The sequence below is a fragment of the Crotalus tigris genome, unplaced genomic scaffold, assembly GCF_016545835.1.
Source record: "Crotalus tigris isolate CLP2741 ecotype Arizona unplaced genomic scaffold, ASM1654583v1 scf7180000017666.379230911805:20528666, whole genome shotgun sequence".
Lineage (NCBI taxonomy): Eukaryota > Metazoa > Chordata > Lepidosauria > Squamata > Viperidae > Crotalus > Crotalus tigris.
This window is the reverse complement of record NW_024096552.1, coordinates 7205772-7226618: the sequence shown is the minus strand read 5'-3', so window position 1 is coordinate 7226618 and position 20847 is coordinate 7205772. Positions and strand designations below refer to the sequence as shown.

Below are 20847 nucleotides of genomic sequence, written 5' to 3'. Positions count from 1 at the left end.
GAAAGAAACGTGACTTAACACCCTTCAAATTAGCTTAAAGGCTAAATCATAATTAAAGTCCGGTAAGCTTCATCATCCACTACAGTATTAAACATTTCCTACGATCCTCCACGCATTACTTGAATAAGTCCGAGGGATCTCGAGAAGACACAAGAGTTGGTCTGTCCGCACCGTTATCGGAATGACTTCAAGACTTTTCTCTTGCAGGGATGGGCGGGCAGAAGGAATGGGGCTTACTTGATAGCACTCTGTAGACCAGTCGATAAAATCCCGGGAATATTCGGGGAAATGCTAGGGAACCGAGGGCATATCTAGTTGCCCAGGTGGTGGTAACAAGGTGCTTCCCCGGAGCTCAGTGGCGTTTCCAGAGTTGGCTGCGGTTTCCTTTTTACACTGAGACCGGCACTCACCGCTTCTCCCCACAGTCTCGTCCTGAACTATTTCTAGGGATCCAGAAATTTCTTAGCATAATTTCAGCAGCTTCAAATGCTTCCCCGCGCTAGTGATTTTTTCAGGAAGGCTCCGACGGTTTTCAGGTTCCAAGACTCTGGGCGCTCCGGAGTAACTTTTATTTTTTTAAATGAGGAACTTCGAAGTTTGCTTTTCCCCAACTGGGGGGGGGGCTCTTCCTCCTCCACCTGTTCCACCCCTCTCCTTTAAGGGTCTCCATTTCACAACCGGCGTAGGATACAGTCTCCGATTTATTTCATCTCTCATGGCAAGCACTCAAAATTTGAATACTATTTTGAATTAAACGAGTTGGCAAGCCTACAACTTTTGTTCTCGAGTTATAAGAGTTCTCTAGTGTTTAGCGTACTGGCGAAAGGGTGGTGGTGGTTAAAATTGCATATTTTGCGCTTGTAGTTTGTATGTGTGCATGCGCCCGTGTACGTACGTATGCTTGAAAATCTTACACTGTAGTCCTATCCATTTCTGATTGCCTTCTCTGAAAAGGTAATATGTGGTCAGAACGATGTTTTTCTTTAGTTACCCAGCCGGCAAAGTAGTGGCGGACTTGACTCTACTACTGTTGCTGCAAGCCGTAACCGAGCAACATAATTAAACTTAAAAACAGTTTATTTTCTTAGTTTGCTCTGCTGAACTTCTACTACACCTCAGCAAATACATTTTTCCTCACCACCGTCCTTTTTCCATTTATTTCTAACATCGAATTTGAATAAGAGTTCTGTGGATCTCTGAAGCTAGTTCCCTGCTCTGCACATGTACCGTTCTCCAGAAGGTTTTCCGGCCCCCTCTTTCTCTAATGTTCTTCCAACAGGGAAAAGGCCAGGGAGGAGTTGGGCGACAAAGTAGGAACACGAAGAGGAAAGTCCGTCCTTTCAAAGGCATTTACAGTGATGTAAAAATAAGTTTAAACCTATTTGCTTAGATGTTAGTCTTTGTTTTCAAGTTAATGGGGTTAGTTACCATTATAACCTGCGTAAGAACGATGAAATATACTTTGGTTTTTTCAAAATGACGTGCGTTGAGAGAGAGGTGCAACTTGAGAAACGGCAACCAACTAAATTACAACTGACTTTGATTGTAGTTCTTCAGAAGCGGCTGCCCCGTTTCACTGTGTCGCAGCTTCGCTATTTCAGAAGAAAATATTTTCTAACCACCTCATTAGGATGAGGCTGGCGTGAGGAGCAACCTCGTCGGGGCACACCCATCAAGGTAAGTCACTCTCGAGTGAGCAACATTCCTGTTGACTTCGCGACCAAGTTGTGATCTAGAGAATGGCCACTTCAGGAAGTGATTGGCCGTTGCGTCTCTCTAGGATATTATTTCCAAACGCAACCTGGAATTCCCCCGCGGCCTCCCATTCAAGTACCAACCAGGCCCAACTTTGCTCATTTTCCGAGTCCAGATGTAGGAAAGGCACACGGGTTCACGACAGGGATTCTTCACTTCGCTCATTCCAGCTCATCCGCAAGCATTTTTCAAAGGGAGAGTTGGTGCGAATAGCGCCAGGCAATACGGTAGGGAGAGAGGGAAAAGCTACGTTCCCCTTTGCTACACCTCTGCACTGCAAGTAAACATAAGTTAATTTCCTTCTAAGTTGGGATTAAGTCTCACTGAACCCGCGGACCTTATTTTTGAATAGACATATAGTACGGAGCACGAAGTGCGCGGAGGACTCGCTGCCTTAATTACAGCCCACTTTTTTGCTTCATCAATCTCTCGGGCAATCATTTGTTCTCCCACCCTTGCTATAACAACTCAGCTGACCTAACATGACCAGCCTATGTAAGAGCCCAGGCGAGGGGAATTAAAATGTAAACGTTAAACTAAAAAAGAAAGTATTAGTCAACAATAGCAGAGCTCCTTCCCTCGCCCTGAGAAAACCGAGTCAACAGCAAACATTTAGTCCATTTATTCCCTTTCTTCCCTTAGGATGTACAAATCAAATTGCGGGGGAGGGGGGAACCTCACAAAGAAGCACCAGCCTCGTGTCCGAATAGTAAGCGGCGCATCCAAAGCCCTTTTTGAGAGAGAGAGAGAGAGTCGGCGATTGTGGGCGAATATATAATGAAGCGGTCTAAGTTCATTAGTGTTTGCAATCAGCAGCGCGCAGACACCCTCATCAGGGCAGAAAGCTGCGAAGAGCCATTCATCAGTGTGAAGTGTTGTTCATGGATGACCCCTAAATCATGGCACTAGTAGTAGATGCACTGATTGGACACAGCATGGGAGACTCAGCACTTTGTATTAACCAACAGAGGCGGCGAGGATGAGAATGGGGGGCGACGCAAAAGTGGTTCAGTCCAAATGACAGGAGGCGGCAGCGAAAGAGGCGACTCGTTGCACAAAACTTAGGCGGGGAGAGCAGCTGCGAGCTTGCCAAATGCCGAAGCAGAGGAGCCGAGAATTATAAATGGCCAAATCCATTCTTCACTGCCCGGGCTGGGGAGATGGATCTCCCCGTGCTTTATGGTAGGCGCCTCTTTCCTGCGTGTGCGCCTCTCTCGCTCCCTAATAAGGGAGGCAGGGGCTGAAGCTACCGCCGCCGAACCCGTTCTCCCTTCGGGGTACCTCCCCCCGCTCTAGGTTTAGATGCGCCTGGCTGCCGTTGCTCCTCCCCCCCGGTTTCTGTGGCACTTTATTGGGGGACCGTGCTCTTCCTTTACACCTCCCTTCTTTCGAGGATGAGCGAAAATAACAGTGACAACAACACTAAACTCCCGAGTCGGGGGAAGAGACGCAGCCCTGGAAGCTGTGTAGTGTGAATTCCCGAGGAGGCTCCTTTCCCCTTGCTGACCCCTGGCTCGGCAGGACCGGGGACGGAACTTGCAATACTTCTCTCTTTTTTCCTCCCACCCCTCCTGCCCTTCCCCTACGACGTCCCCCGTTCGGTCGACCAAACGGGCGGTGCTACCCTTCGCCTCGGCGCTGTTGGGCTGACTGAGGAGAGGAGGAGGGAAAGTCCGAGTTGAGGCGCCTCGGTAAGTGGCTCCGTCTCGCGCTCTTTATCGGTCCTAGTGCCCGCGGGCCCCTCAGAACCGGAAGAGTTGTGGCGAATAGCGGCGGGGGGGAGGGAGCGTTCGAGGGACGCCCGAGCGGCTCTTTCTAACATTCCCCAGTTCTCTGCCCTAAAATCCTGCCTGCTTGGCGGAGCTTTAGCTGCGACCAGCCTCATATGGAGCTTTCTTCTCTCTGGAGTTGCCCAGAAACTTTTCTCTCCCTCCCCTCCCGGTTTTCTTGGGTTTTTGTACCGAGGCTCTTTGCCGACGGCGGGGCTCGGAGAGGATTCAGTTCTTGACCGAGAGAAAAAGGGAAGAAGTGAGGATGAGTTGGGGGATTGGCTGGAGGGCAAGGAGCTCCCCCAGGTTCGTCCTCTTGGTGTCAGATCTGCCCGCGTAACAGTGCTCGGCGAAAGGGATTGCCAGGACCTGTAGAAAGTGTAGATCTGGTCTGAAATGGAAAAGGAAAACTCCCAAAAAACGGCAACGGGGAGTGTTGGAGAGGTCTCTAATTCAACTTGATCTCCTCAACTCCTAGAGCGAGGGAGCAGCATTGACATGACCGGACGGACCATCTGTTGAAATCCGCGTTGTTTTTGTTATTCCATCGGTGCTCCAGGTCTCAGTCGGAGGATTTGGCACTTTAAGATTCAGCACGTTGTCCTTCGCTGTTGAATTGAGCTCCTCCAGTCGCCACACGCCAAGCATTTCCTTCTAAGCTAGTTATAGTCTACCTTTCAGAGCTGTTGGACTGGGGTGTTCCACATAATGACAGTATGAATGTGACTGGTATAGCATTTTTATCCTGTTTGCCTTCACTCCAGTTTATCAGTTCGGATGTTCGGGTATGAAGAAGGTGGAAGGTTTGTAAAAGCCTGTTTTGGCTGTGTGTGTGTGTATCTTATTCTTACTTTAAGAAAATATATCAAACCTTTATAGACAGTACCAAATCACTGGATAGGTTATTCATTTTCCAAATTAAACATTTGAAATTTTTACCTAATTTGTCTATATTTCTGTGGTCAAACACACAAGTGTATTATCTATCTAGTATATAGATTACTTCTGCAGTATTTATTCGCATCAAACTTAATAGTCTATAATTTAACAGATTGTTAACTTAATTATGCAGCATAAGAAACACTAAAATTTTGTAATAAAAACATAAAAGATATCTGTATATAAATATGGCTATCTAATAATACATAACTGTTGTTGCTGTTTGCAGGATTCCAGTGACCTGATCTTATTGTGCTTTACAATATATTCAGTTAGTTTACATTTTTATATGTATAAAAACTGAGGCTAACTTCTGAGACTTGAAGTGTAAGAATGTTTGCTTTCCTAAGCCAAAACATCTGCTATTCTAATATGAATTTGAATATTTTATTGACTAAAGAAACACATTCAGTTAAAGCTATTTCTTTAAACTTTGGATAGTAGTTTAAATTCTAATGTTAGTGTATATATTTAGCTAGATTTATTGTTAAAGCCATTAGGCCACAGAAGGAATTCTGAAAAAATGTGTACACAAGGAACCTAGTACCTAGATAACCTTATGTTACTCTATTTCATGTTACTCTGTTCAGCTTATATCCATGTGCAAGAAACTGAATTGACTAGATTGAACTCTGTGGTGTCCACCAGAATGGTGTATGTTACTTGGCTTAATTTGAAATACATGTATAAGTATAAATATAAAGTTAGAGTGAGTGTAACTTTTGTATATTAGAAAACAGGAAAAATTCTTAAATGTATTGTGTATAATGTATAGGGATCAGTACAGTAAGGGTTATATGTAAGGAAATACCGAAAAAGTACCAATTCTGAGCCTTTAGCTGTTTATTTTGAAAGAATTTTCCTTCAGAAGAAGTTTGTATTTCAGAATAATAAGTTGACTAAGGAAATGATGTATCTATCTAACAATGGACAGATTAGGACTAATGTAGGAGGATTACTCAAAATCCAGTTAGTAAATTATTAATTCATTTATTTTTTAAAAATCAAGTTAGAATTATTGTGGCTTAAAGATTAAAAAAAGATATTTGGAACTAATACACCCAGACATTTTGATTTTTTTTAAAAAAAGAATCACAAGTGACTTAAAGAATACTGAGATTTTAAAAAGCTTATTGGCTGCCATATTTAGCACCACCCCAAAAGAGTACACATGGAGTTAAATGTTGTTATAATGCAAGGATATATGGGGGAAAAGTAATCAGTGTATTTTATCCTAAGCATAAAACAAGATTCCTGTTTTGTCAGTGTATAAGTCAAGTTTGATACATGATTTGGGAAAAGAAGGCCTTACATACGGATACTACTTTGAAATGTACAGATGATGAACCAAACAAATATTTAACTTAGCTTTAGGAAAGGCTCTTTAGCTATGATTCTTTGAAAAAAATGGTTAATATATTGTTACCACAGTTACTCTCCTGCTGTTTTCAATAGAATTAGATAAAAGCAATATATTTTTAATGTTGTGGTAGAAAAGTGCTGAGATCTTTGCAAGCTTCCATGTAATTGAATGTTCAAAATTTTTATGAGTTTTTATCACTAATATATTACACAAACAATATTTGCACAAAAAATAAATTCCATAAATCTAGATGTTTTTGTTTTCTTCCCTCATCTGTTTCTATTAAGCTTATTTTAATAGATGTAGCTATATAAAGGTTCTTAACATTTAAGATTGAGAAAAGTAGCCTCTTTAAGTTAAATTACACTTTCATATGATAGGTTTATCTTATCTTTAGAATGATAATGTTATGCTTAAAAATTGAATTATCCTAGTTGTATATGGCATTTAAAGTGGCAGCTTAATATTCAACATAATACAAAATTTTTAATGTTATAGCTAAGTAAGTGCTACTTAGTGAAATATTCTGTTTTTGACCATTTTTCAAAAATTGTTAAAAGTCATATTTAGATTGTCAAATATGTTTTTAAGAAGTTGGTTTTGAAAGTTGCTAAATATGGACAGCATAGATACATAAAAAGAGCCTGGCATTTTTTTCTAGTTGAAAAACTATGTTTTAAAATAAGATTTACTTTTAACATTTCTGTTATTTTTTAATAATAGATTTTGAAATTTCTTAATAATAGTTTGCATTGTGCGTACATTTCAGATACATTGTTTTATAACATAAAAGTATGCATAAATACTTTATGCTGAATTAACTTGTATAATAATAAAATTGTTACATTTTGATGTCACTTGTTTAAAAATGTTAAAGATTTTAGGATTTTTCGTCAGACTGCTGTGTCATGCAATTCTCATCTTACTGAAATCTTAAGTGTCATAGAAAAGCTGAGAAAATAGTTTTTTTAATAGAAAGAACAATTTGTTTAATATTTGTTTATGTTGATCTTTAATTCACAATTAGGCTGATTTATTAAGCCAAACCTAATCAGTTTAAGAAACTGATAATCTGACTATACACTTACACTTATCACAAAATAAACATTTCCAAGAACATAAAAACAGCAATTGAAATCACCTGTTATTCATAAATTAACTACTTTAACACTACATTGCAATGTTGGTAGATATTGTGTATTAGTGTAAAGGTAAAGGAATATAGTTTTTTATTCTTTCCTAGAAACAGTAAGAATAGTTGATGTTCTCATTCCTGCTGTGAAATTTGCATATTTCTTCTTTCTCTCTCTGTTCTTGTCTCAGCTCTGGCAGTACGTGGTTACAAATAATATTTTGAATGATTTTGGTAACTGTATACAGTTCATTTAAAATATGCTTTTCCAGGAAAGATTAAAATCCATGTATTTAAAAATAAATCATAGGGTTCAATAATATAGTTCTAACAAAGCAGATAACTTAAATGTTTCTAAATGTGGGTCTTTTCAATCATGTGGTATAGGATAATATTTTGTATTATATACATTGAGGTATATTTTTTAGATACAAGTCAAAGAATATTTTATTTTGGAAAGTAATACATATTTGGAAAACTGCAGTTTACTTTATAGAGACCATATAAATATTAAAATAGGAAAATGAATCCTGACTGACTTCTTTAGAACCCAGTATTTCAATAGGAAATATATAAAAAAAATGTGTAGCATTGCTTTCTCTTTTCATACTAAATATATAGATAATGTACAGCATCCTGCCCCCCCCCCCAATTAAATAAACTGATTATAAAACTATTTAGAGTTTCCCTATTAGGTAGATGTTTTGTTCATTCTATGGTTTCTACTTAAAAATATTTAGGCTATTAAAATATCTAAAAAATGAATGGTATAAAAGTATGCAGTTAAGTTAAAACAATTAAGTTGATCATAGAAATCTAACTACTTATTTTCTGTGTGAATATCAAGACATGGGCAGGGGGAAGAAATCTTTATACTTCTGCATTTATTATGACCCTAACTCAGAAGACAAGTTGATAGTATTATTCCAGATGTTATTTCATTAATTAGCGGTCATATACTATTGGATTGTAAAACTGAAAAAGTGATTAAATTCAGACTTGATAAATAAAAAGAAGCACTTATATTAATAGTCATGAAATAACTTCAAACTAAGTATAATGTTTGCATTACCTGAATTAATTGTACATGGCATATACTTCTGGCTTTCGTGTTTTATTACAAGGAAACACAAAGGATAAAATATGGTAAAATATCCATATGAACAAAGATTCTTTTAAAATTAACATTTGTGACTGAATAACCTAGAAATTATGCAATCAATCATGTGTTTTTAGTTCTTTTCTATAATTATAACACTAAAATATAAGTGTGCAATGCAAACATGTATTATGGCGATTTATCTCACTAAGTTTCTACTTTAAAGATAAGTCATTTTTTGGAAGACTGTTTTAACTCATATTGCTATAAATTGAGAATATCAATAGGTAACTGGGGTGTAATCTTCATTGGAAGAAATGAAGTCACTAGTACTGTTGTATTTGAAATATAGTTTACATCATAAATATTATTTAAAATGCCTATAGTACTATAACATTTCTTGTTTGTAAGTCTCTTTCAAAATATTAATAAGAAGCACACTAAGCTATCACATAAAGAAGAGGCTACTTTTCTCAGAACCATATTTAAAAGAAACTGAAAACTCAAAAAAAATTACTATAACATACTTAATATAGCATTAAGGTTGTAATCTGGTACATACCTTTTTGGGGGTAAGTGTCTTTCAATTAAACTGGTATTACCTCTGAGTAAGCATATACAGGAATGCTTTATTAAATGATGAAACAACTTTGATGTGTTCCTATCTCATCATTACTCCCATTTTGTCAAGTTGTGGAAATAGTTTTATTTAAGTGAGTGTTTGAAGTTTAATAATGTTGGCCTACTGCTAATTATTTTTTAGGTTTTATCATTTTGGGACAGAAATTGTACTTTGTGTTGATGTGGTTTATTGTATGTTATTTTATGTTTTTAAACATCTGGAATATGGTATATAGGCAGTGTAAAAATACTGTAAATAAACACATCCTATGTAAAGTGATGAAAAGTTCTGTGAATTAAGTACAATGAAGAATGGCTATATAAAAATATTTAATAATTAAAGAATATAATGGATTTAAAGGTGAAGAATATGTTCTAAGGCCAAATAATTTAAGCAGACTTTGCTTATTATGTCATACTGAATTTAATAGGTTTTACTTCTGAATAAATGTTTGGATTCTTACAGGATATTCTTTCAGCATTGTTGGATTTGCCATATAATAGCTGCAATAAAATTTAGGATCCATTGCTTGTAATGGGATATAATGGAACTGTAACTATGGGAGTTGAGAGTCAGCATTTCTCAAGATAGAGATGTTAGGTGTATCAACAATTGCCATCCAGCATCAAGGCTGAGAAGTTAAACCACAGGGACGGTAGAAGAAACAAATGCTGGAATTGATACAAATTAATGTATGGTACCTTCATGTTGACTAAGGGTCATCAATTGTTTTAGTAAGTTTTGCCTAATTCATACTTAACCATATTGTGTTGTGTGCTAAACAGTCTTATACTGAGTGTAAGCTGGACTTCTAATCAGACGGTATTAGTAAGCGATGATCTGAACAGCAACCATACATGCCAGTGATACTGAACACATATATGTATTTAATATGTAAGTTACAGTAGAGTTGTAACATATTGCTCCTATTGCTACAAGCATTATGAGTTTTAAAATTAGAGTTACTATGTAAATGAAAAGACCACTGTTTTATTTACAATTTGTTCTGTGAAGTGATATAAAGAAACAAACGTTTTAAATCAAGTGTATTTTTTCGTATGAAAAGTCATTTTTGCGTGAGGAAATTTTTTGGTCCTTAGATAGTAAAATTGAAGCAATGCAGTGGTTTATAGAATGAACGAAGAACCAAAAAGAGTTTGGTTCAGTTTATATGTAGAGTTATTGGTGGCCTTTGCTACTAAATCACATCTTCCATACCATGTTTATAATGTTAATAATAGCCCTGGCTTTTACAGTAAGACTTTAAGACTTTGAAGACTTTAAAGTAATTGCTAGTGGGAATCGGACTACAGTCACTAGTAGGACATCAAATTATAGACTGTCATAATGGATAGAAGATGCATATAGGTTTTGACATTATGGGGTACTGTTTGTTTCATTTCAAAGTTGATTTTGTGAAATATTGTATTGCTTTTTCATTTCAAAGTACCCAGTACAAATCATTATATAACTTTGTAGATTTTAAAGTAAACATAGTGAATTTTAATGTTTAAATGATATAAGGAATTGTTCTTAACAGAAATTATTTGACAGAATAAGTTTAAGGTACTTTTTCTGTATGTTTTAAAAATATTAATAACTCTCTTAATTTCATTTAGAAAATAGAAGAAATATGTGGTGCTCTATTAACTACCAAAATTGGTTGAATTTTATTGTATACAATAAAATTGATAAATATAAACTAACTTTATTGCTTTGCTAACTGTTGCTAAATTGTAGTGGTATCTGTGAACATTTATTTTAATTGCTTATATGTCCAAATATATTGACATTTATATTAAATTGCAACTTATGGAACAGCTATTTTTTTTAACTATTAACCTAAATACTGGAGTTTAGACATATTTATTTAGCAAAATATTGTTGCACTTTATAGTTACTAAAGTGCAGAGTCAACTACCAGTGGTCTTCCCTTGCCTATAATTCAGTATGAACATTCAGTATGAAAATAAAATCCAGTGAAATTGTTCTAATTTTCCTAAATAGCTTTAAATAGATATTGATAATATAACTTAAGACATAATTGGATATAGAAATGAAATTACTTCATTGTAGTTGTTTTGATAGTCTGTTAAAATGTATACTACTATGTTCTTTTTACAAAGCATTTATAGTTCATAATGCAAGCTTCCTTTATTCCTGCAATAAAATCAGAAATTAAATAACTTTTAAAACATTAACATGTAATGTGTTTATTTATCAAAACTGAAATTGAAACCCAATTGTTTCTCTTTAAATCATTTTTTACGATTTGTTAGTATTGTGTAAAATTTAATTGAGGTAAGGATTATCATTTTATACAATGTTCTATGACATACTGCAGTAAAATTCAACATAGTCAGGAGCATCTTATATTCTAATTTTGGGTGCAGTGATGGAAGAGGACCAATTTAAAGTTCTTTTATTTAACAGGCAACTATTACAGTCTATGCAATATACAGTTAATCTTGGTTGGTTCATAAGGCAAGTAACAACAAAAATTTAGAAAGTGGAACTATCATATGCTGCTTCACCATCTATCTTGAGTATTTTATAAAATGAAATGCTGAAAAAGCTAATTTTTTACAGGACAGATTATAGTATTAGGACTTCAGGTGAGACTTTGGTTTTAGTTTTCTTTTATCTATAATAGTTTAATAAAAAGTTGTTAATTTATCAGAATGAATTGTGGAAACTTTATGGTTAGTGTGATTTAATACGTATTAATTGGATAATGGGAAACAGGTTCACAGGAGTCTTGTCTTTATACAGTATTTTGTAATTTTGAATACTTTTGAAGCAGCTATATAGGTTCTTAAGCTAAGTGATAAAATGGGATTTTCTAATCCATGTACAGTTAATATATGAAGAGATAACCATACTATACTTTCATTAATTATATATTTCTTTTTTTCTATTTTTATGAAACTGGGTTCAAGAAGATTATGTTAGATAGTTAATGGAAACTAAAGATATCATATAATTCACCTTTTTGAGGAGGCATTAATTTTCATTTTAAATGGCCTAATTAAAATACACACACATTAGTATTCTGTTTCTGTTTATCCAGAACTATGTTTCTTTCAGTAATAATGTACCTTATAGAATTAAATCCATTTGGACTTGCTGCCATTGCCGCTGAATATTTTTTTCAAGTGTAGATAATAAATTCTAACATTTCTGTGAATTCCAAGTTTTATTATACTCTAATAAGTAATGATGTTAATAATTTCAAAATATTTAAAGATTTAATGCATTTTTGATGTATTAAAATGGAAAAGTGAATTTTTTGTGATAAGCTAAATGAGAGTTGCAAGGTCTTGAAAATACTGAATTAGTTTGTAGAACTATATATTAAGGATAAAGTATTTTATCCATTTGTAATGTCTGAAATGGAAAACCTTTAAATAATAGAATCATTTCATCTAGTATAAGATGGATAATTATTGTTATATTTTATACATGTTATCAACAAACTTGCATTTATCTATGGAAAAAATTTATAATTGAATATGGCAGCATAAAGGTTCTTAGCTTGTGAGTGAAGAATTGTTTTAATATATTTAAGAGAGAGAAAGAGAGAGAGAGAGAGAGAGAGAGACAGAGAGACAGAAATGTACACATTACCTTGAACTATAATAACTTATAACTATACTTCTAAAGCTTTGTTGCTGAAAATATTTTAATAGTGACCTTCATAATGGCTTAAAATTAGAATAGATGTTCTATAGGAAGTCATGTCCATGATGCATTATTTTAATTAGAGGAAAACTGAATAGAGAACATAGCGTTTTTACATGTATTTTTGTTGTATCCTTTTAATTTCATATTTTGCAGATAAATATTTGAGTAGCAGGTAAATGTCTTGATCCTATTACTGCACTGTATTAGGATCAAGATAAATTATTACAGATAAATAATCTGTCACAGTTTGGTAACAATTTTAGTGATTTTTTTTTTGCCTTTAGGATTGGATTGATTTAGTTCAGATTTTTATGCCTTAGTTATTATTTGCGCATAACTGATATGCAGTTTAACTATATTTCTGCTTCTTGTTTTAAATGTGAACTAGGATATTTTGAGGTAAAATAACTTTCTGGAGAATTATATTTTGTATCTTATGTTCTGATATAGTATAATGATAAAGTGCAGTCTTATGCAAGTTTCATAAATTTAGTTCACAATAAGAATTCTTTTTTTAAAAAAAGTATTTTTTTTGTAGCACATATATGAAAAATGCGATTAAGCCATATAGTTTTCTACCTTGAAGTATAAAGAAAAGAATAAGTTTATGTACTTTTAGTACAGAGTTGTTTCCATTCTTAATCTTGATTAAGTTGATTCTACATGTATGCTGTAAGAGGCTTTGTTTTGGTGAATTGGCATAAGTCAACCACTAACCAATAGTGACTGCACTATTTATGATTTTAATGCCTGTTGCTATAGTTCCATGAGAAAAATGCACTAGACAATATATTATTGAATAGTAGCTTCATAAATGGAAAAATGTGCAAGAACTAAAGGGAAATTTCTATGATTGGCTTTGAATCACAGGAATGTAGGCTTTTTTTCCCTCAAAAATGCATTTTTAAAATAATGTGATTTGTAGAAACATTTATGTTCTTGACAATGATATGGGAAAAATAATATGCAGTTCCTTTAAAGCTAATGATATCAAAGTGATACATATTCAAGAAGATTGCAGAAAGGAAATGGGGATGACAAGTAGCTAAATTGTAACTGTAATATCTTGATAGAATGCTAAGTGCCAATACATTTTTGTGTATAGCTATGCTGAAAATATTTTGAAGGAATTTAGCAAAGTATCTGTAATGAAGAAATACCACAGTTTAGTTACCAGGTCACTAGGCCTGTCCTGCTATTATACAAAAAAAGAGATTGTATCAGGTAACTGATTTAAGCAAATGTCTTTCTCTGCTGAGTATTGATCTGCTTAGTATTATGGAAGATGAAGTCTCCAGAAGCCAACTTATTGTTAACATTGGTTTCATTTTAGAAATATGTAAATAGTTTATTAATTGATTAGTCTTATAACCACATTAAAGGTAAAATGCAAGGTCTGATTCCAAAATTAAATAGAAAAAACGATAAAATATATCTGTTAAATACAGTCAATTTTCAGATAGTCAGCTGCATTGCCTTTATACAATACCCAATCTGTTTAATGTAACAGATTCTTAGCTGAATTGCTTTCTGCATAAACTTAGCTGTTCTGCTAATAATGTATATGTTAGAGTCCAGGAGGAAATAGGACAATCGGTGGTTCAGGTGTGCTTTGTTTGGAAGTACTTTTTAGTCATTCAGTTTAAAATTATTTTTATTCAGCCAAAAATTCCATGTCTGGAATTTTGCTGCTCTGATTTTGAACTCAGTTTCCAAATCTTCAGCTTTATATATAGTTCCCAAACATGTCCAGACTGTGATTCAGTAAGCTAGTAGTGCCTCATATTATGGAAGATATTTCAGCTTTTAAAGCCTATTTGGGAATGGAATATGCCATTTCTCTTAGGTAGTGATTCTCTAGGCTAAAATGATGTATTGGCCAAGTTCCCAGATTTTATTTTTGTTTGATTTTTTTTTTAATTCATGAGGAATAAACTGGTACCTTCAGCCTTTTCCAGTTAAGTCTTAACGGGCTCAACAGGAAAAATAAAACAGGTGGTTTTTTTTTAAACCCCGGCATTCAGAAGAGATTTCTGGGAGCCACAAGAGTATTGACAGAATGCTTAGGGACCACTGGCCATTCATTTTGCAAATGTGCTGTAACAAGTTGGGTACTATTTTTGTTGCCTATGAAACATTCTACAATTATCAGTCAAAATATAATTCAGAAATAATTGTTTGTTTGCATGAAAATATTTATGTAAGTTCATACATTTTGCAATTCAGTGTAGCAGATTGGGCATGCTGCAGATCCTGTCAGCTAAAGAATGTCTGCTGGCAGGTATTAGAAGATAGGCTTTTTCTCCTGTAGCCTCTGCCTTGTGGGATATGTTCCCTCAGAGGTTAGAATGACCCCAAACCTGTTGCCCTTTTGTAAGGCTTTACAAACCTGGTTGTGTTCCTGAGCCTACGGTGCTCAATGTGTTGAGGGGCTCATTTCATGGCTTTACTATTAACTAACCAAGTGTCTTGACTACTGTGTATATTTATTTTGTTTATTGTTTTGCCATGTAAGATTGAGAGTATCTTGGCGATGTTTCGACAAGGTCCCACTCGTCATCTTCAGACTGGGGTCTTCGGCTTCATGCTTGTGCGAGCAAAGTGTGATCGGATGTTACAACACAGCCAACCATCCAGGATGGTGCAACACAGAACTCAGGATATCACTACACTAGATTTCAGGATGTCATCACACAACCCATTACCCAGGTCGTTATAACACAAAAGACTAATGGGCACACAGCCAGCACCTCAACTACTCAGGATGTTACAAAATAGCCAAACAATCCACAAACAATAGCTCCTACACAGCGAACCAATCCACCTACAGCAACTAAGCCAGCACTCCACACATCCCCACCAATATATATAGAGAAACGGCAGCTCCAATCACACTTTGCTCACACAAGCACAAAGCCGAAGACCCCAGCCTGAAGATGATGAGTGGGACCTCGTCGAAACGTCACCAAGCTACTCTCAATCTTACACGGGAAAAGACCCGAATACACCAAGACCTGCATACCTATACCCGTGAAAATCTCTCTGTGTGTGTGTGTGTGAGTGTGTCCATGAAAATCTAGTTTGAACTTCTAGATCACGGTTGTCAAACTCGCGACATCACGTGACATGTCACGATATATCATGAGTTTTTTCTCATTGCTGGCAATGTGGGTGTGGTTTTGGCGTGACACATCAGGCTGACAATTTGACACCCCTGTTCTAGATGAAACTTAGTTTAAGGGTTAGCTTAAATTGTATTAACATTCTTTTGTTTATATTTATCATCAGTATTCTTTTGTTTATAGTTTTATCAAATGTCTGGTCCAATAATTGCTGTTAGAACAAATATTTGATTTTAACCTGTCCTAATATTGTTACTGAATAATAATATTTTCAAATTAAATAAATTTTCTAATTGTATGACATTAATATATTAAAGACTATAAAAGCTTCTTACATCGATATATAAAGCAAATAAGTATCTGTTTTGAAGCAACTTCATTTGGAATGCAAACAGACGCTATATTTTTCTATAAGCTATCAAATTACTATATAGTTGGCTATTATGAGGGTTTTAAAAGGTAAACACATATTTGCAGGGCTCACATTGACTAACAATCAAATTTTAACTACAATACTATTTAAAGTGACCTGAGCCAAGTAACAGGGTTGGTATGAGATCTGGTTCTGCCTTCTTTCCTACTGTTATAAGGTTAGAGGTTATCTTATTGGCTGTTTTCTCTATAAATCAGGGTATAGCAAGAATGCATTGGATGCAAAGTTTTCATTTCCATCTTCATTTTTCCATAATATTGTGTATATTTATTTCAAAATATGCACATATAAAAAGAGCCCTGATGGTACACTGGTTAGAATGCAGTATTAGAGACAAACTCTGCCTGTAGCCTGGAGTTCGATCATGAGGAACTAAAGGTTGTCTCAGCATTCCATTCTTCTGAGGTCAGTAAAATGAGGACCCAAATTGTTGAGGGCAATATGCTGACATTGTAAACTGCTCAGAGAATGCTGTAAAGCACTGGGGAGTATATAAGTCTAAGTGCTATTGCTATTAAAACAGAAATATAAATTTGTTCCTGAACAAAATCTAAACAATTGGTTGCTTGGTCCATATTTATAAATAATCAGGGTATTGGAATTTTAATTAAATTATTTATATCACTGTACAATATTCAATCAATCCTTATCTTAAATTAGGCTCTGATAGTACTAGAGGTTTCATTTCTTCTAAATTGTTGACAATATTTCTTTTTAAAAAATGAATATTAATATGCATGGCTTAGATGTAAATGAATAGGGATATAAAATTCAGCAGATTATTTTTTGTATGATCAAAATGTATTTGCCATATGGCAACTGATTTCTAGAAGCTATGCATTAAGCACGTTAGAAAAGAACATGTGTATGTGTTAATGTATTTAATATAACTCATGCAAATCAAATTGAATATACACTATATGAAATGTGTTAACATAAATGGATTAACAATTTTTCCAGCTTTGTAAAAATATAATATTCGGTTACTTGGTAGCTAGTGAGATGCATAATATCACATAGTAATGTTCCAGTAAGAAGTATTTAAAAGCATATCCTGCCTTTGATAATGGAGATGGAGATAGTTACCAATAAATGCTTTTAACTAAACATACTTTTATTTAAATCATACTTTTAAAGTTAAGGTTATTTTTAAACATTTTCATAAAATGTTCTGTAAAAAAATTGAACATTCCGAAACCTAACTTCTTCATATTAGATATAACTTGAATGCAGTTGCTTTGGTTTGTTTATTATTGAATGTGTTTGGTCATGTAAAACTGAAACTTACTTAACAAACCTGGTAAATGATTATTTCTTAGAATTGCAAAATAAAGAAGAGTGAATACAGAATTTGAGATTACAGAATTGTATCATTTAAAAGCTAGTGATGGTGACGTTGTTCTAGTCTGCCAATTAAAAAATATTCTGTAGAGATTTACAGCAATTCATTGAACTGTCTGATATTATAATTAGCTTGTGTGTATGAATGTGTTTGCTTGGTATTAAGTTATTATCTGAAAATACATTTCAAACAATAAAAAAGTAATTGCTTTATATGTATCTCCTAAAAAATGAAATTTGCATCTCTATGAATATTTACATAAACAGAAAGGCAGGGTGTAAATTCAACAATAAACAAACCAAAGCAACTGCATTCAAGTTATCAAGAAGACACTTAAAGATTAAAGCTTGCTGTGTAATAAATAAATTGTGATTTTAGCTATTAAGTACTTTTCCAAATTGATAATTTTCACAAATTTGATTTAAATTGAATTCACACTAATAATACTTCTGAAGTAACAAACCTTAACAATCCTATCCCCCAGCAGTTTATTTAATTTCCTTTCAAAGATATCTAAGTTGAGCATTTACGCTTTCTCATAGTGCTTTGTCCTAATTATTTTGGTTGCCCTTTTCAATATTTACCATGCTTGTTTATATACCCATTCTGCTTCTATCGTTCCTTGGAATGCTTAAGGCAACAAAGAACAAATATAGAAGTAAAAAATGTTTATAAACATTAAACATAAAGCAAAGCACTTTATAATGCACAAAACTAAAGTCATTCACTTTACTCTTGCAGAATATGTGTGTTTTAACTACTCTTCAGAAAATATAGAAAATGAGGGCTGAATACTCTTTTTTGAAAGGGTAAATTTTATAGCTTGGTTAGAATACCCTGTTAGAATGGCATATGGTTAACTGAACATACACTTTGTCTGCATCTTTGAAACCTGAAAGTAACAGTAATCTAAAAGAATAGAACAAGTTATGATAATAAGAGAAGAATAAATTATTCCAAGTACAATTACATCACACAGTTCCTTGCTGAAATAATACATGATCTAAAATTGGCTAAATAGATTGTATGAGACATGTTTTCTGGGAGTCAACTTTCTTGCAAAGACAACATGTAAAATAATTTTAGCAATTTTAGGAAAACCTTATTAGTAGTTTAAGAATTCCATTCTGGTACAATCCATATTAGGATGGATAAGGTACCTACAGATTTGGAATTTAATTGCAATTTATTATGTTCAGTCAACCTCCTGTTTACAAAACCTGAAGGACATGTCTCATTTATAACTTGGGCACTTTTAGTATCAGTTTGATTTATCACTTGGACAGATCTGTTTTTATTTGTTCTTTAACAGCAATAATTTTGTGTCTCAGGTAATATTAATAATTAGATCAGGGCATAATATTATTCCATCTGAAACGTTTGGTTTAACCGCATTGGTTACTTATTAAATTCAAAGGTATTAGATTCAGGGAAAGTTTATATTTATATTTATATTATATTTATATTATATTTACAGGATTTTTTTAAAAAATAATTTCCTAATAATCCCCAAACATACTTAGAATTTACTGTTCTATGTGAACCCAGTTGTTGGTGAAATGACTTATGGCTAATGCTAAAGTAATTCACCATTACATTGCTATTAAAACTACACACTATAACTAATTCATCATCTTTAAAACCGGAGCTAAATCTTAAAAACAATCATTTATTGTTTAACATATTTCAAAGAGGAAAGGGTCTTGGGGAACTTATTCTGTCCTTCAAGATCCCTTCTTGATCAATTACTATTTGTTTATAGTAACCTAAGGTATTCTTTTCTCAATGCATCAACATGGATTTTCAATGCTTATCTACAAATCATTTATAAACAGAAGTTTATTGAGAAAGGATAGCATACTTTTTAATTGTATGATAAGAATCCCTGTATTTCTGTTCTTTAGTCTATCTTTATATACTATGATTGTAACATTATTCAGAAGTCTTTGGAGAAGAATCAAAAGGTTTTATGTAATATATATACAGCCTCATGTTTATTCTCTCAAAGAAAGCTATTAGGTTAGGGAGATAAAGTGTTATTTTGCAAAAAGCATGTAATTTTCAAAAGTACTTTAGACATAAAAGCATTTTTAATGTTACTGTAGCCAAACTCTAAACTAATATTGCTATAAGATACATATAACCCTGTTCCCCAAACCCAGTAATTAATCATGGGAATTGGTGGTTGTTTCAGGTGATTAAATAAAAATATCAAATTAGCTGTTGAGAAGCGAACGTGGAATGTGACTGGTCTGTCAGTTTATTCTTGGCATCTTTCTTATGCTAAATTCCAATTGATTGTTACCTGATACTGGTCATCTTATGTTCATTTTACAATTAGGCATTTAAGAACTGTGTCATTTAAAGAACATTTCTCATCTTATTTAGATGAAGGTTTGGCAGTGTTTCTATTGGGCTGGCTGTTTCTGTTGTTTTACATGAATGTCAGTTTCCAATATCTAACTTAAGGAACGTCAACAAAAATTTCAAATATTTTGCTGAATTATATCATGTTCTCTGAGGTCAAATATATTATGACTGTAACTTTTTAGGCCACCTATTTAAATTTAAATCTTAAAAAAGTTCATTTGTTTGTTAAATTTCTTTGGCCACTCATCTCAGTCAATGAGGCAGGGCAGCTTACAATTCAAATATATAAAAATCATTAAAAACAGTCATTATTACAAATACAATCATCAGTATAGGATAGAGTAAATTAAATGCAGTGATGATCATCTTAGAGTGTAGGACCCCCATGTTTGATGATAAAACCAGATCTTGAGGGACTTACAGAATATTAACAAGGATATTAAGTGCATCTTTGTTCTGCATTTCTTTTATGTTGCTCTTAGATATTAACTGTGATATTTGTGTTGAATTTAGGGAAGATAATGTTACCGGTATGTCTTTACTTTTCTCTGGTGTTATTATAAACTGGGTCCTGATGTCTCCCCAGAAATCTACGAAACTTATTATACAGATAAAGAGACACTGGGGGGAGACTCATCTCAACTGAAGGTTGAAGGTAAACATGAATCAGGGAACACCAGTATTGGCAACAAATGCAGATTGTTCACTTTAGATGCCAACAGACTGGAACTAATTACCTCTGCATTACATATAAAATAATAAAAGGATACCCCATCAAAATGTTCACCAATAAGTTTGCTAAACATTCTAAGTAAACCGTATGCCTGCCACCTTTTTGAAAAATCAGTGAATTGGATGTTGCAAGATAGTATTTTGGCAGTGACACAAACTGGTTTCAGGGAAGGATGATCAACTTTCAATCAATGCCCAGTCCTCCCTTACTTAGCTAACAGATACATCTTCTGAATTCTGGACAATTTTTATATTGCTTTCATTGATCTCAAATAGTATTTGATTCAAAACCCAGAATAGGCCTTGGAAGAAATTGCTGCTTTCTCCACTGAATGTTCCTAATTTGAATATGAAATTATGGGAAAGTAGATTTGTTGGCACCTTTCCAGGGCATTCTTTTTTTTCATCTTTAATTACTATTAAAGTGGTGAAACAAGGATGGCTCTCCACACCTATTTTTTTAAAGGTTTATATCAATTATTTAA

General features: G+C 33.9%; 1 protein-coding gene across 10 annotated transcripts in view; it reads left to right on the top strand.

Moving 5' to 3' along the window:
• Positions 1 to 2469: 2469 nt before the first annotated feature.
• TENM3 (teneurin transmembrane protein 3) overlaps positions 2470 to 20847 on the top strand; it is a 565275-nt gene continuing 546897 nt past the window's right edge. For 6 of the 10 annotated variants that reach the window (XM_039336668.1, XM_039336662.1, XM_039336663.1 and 3 more), the window contains exon 1: positions 2470 to 4327. The gene's annotated coding sequence lies outside the window, so the exon portion shown is untranslated. The remainder of the gene's footprint in view (positions 4328 to 20847) is intronic. The other 4 variants (XM_039336655.1, XM_039336657.1, XM_039336656.1 and 1 more) reach the window with 3 other exon arrangements.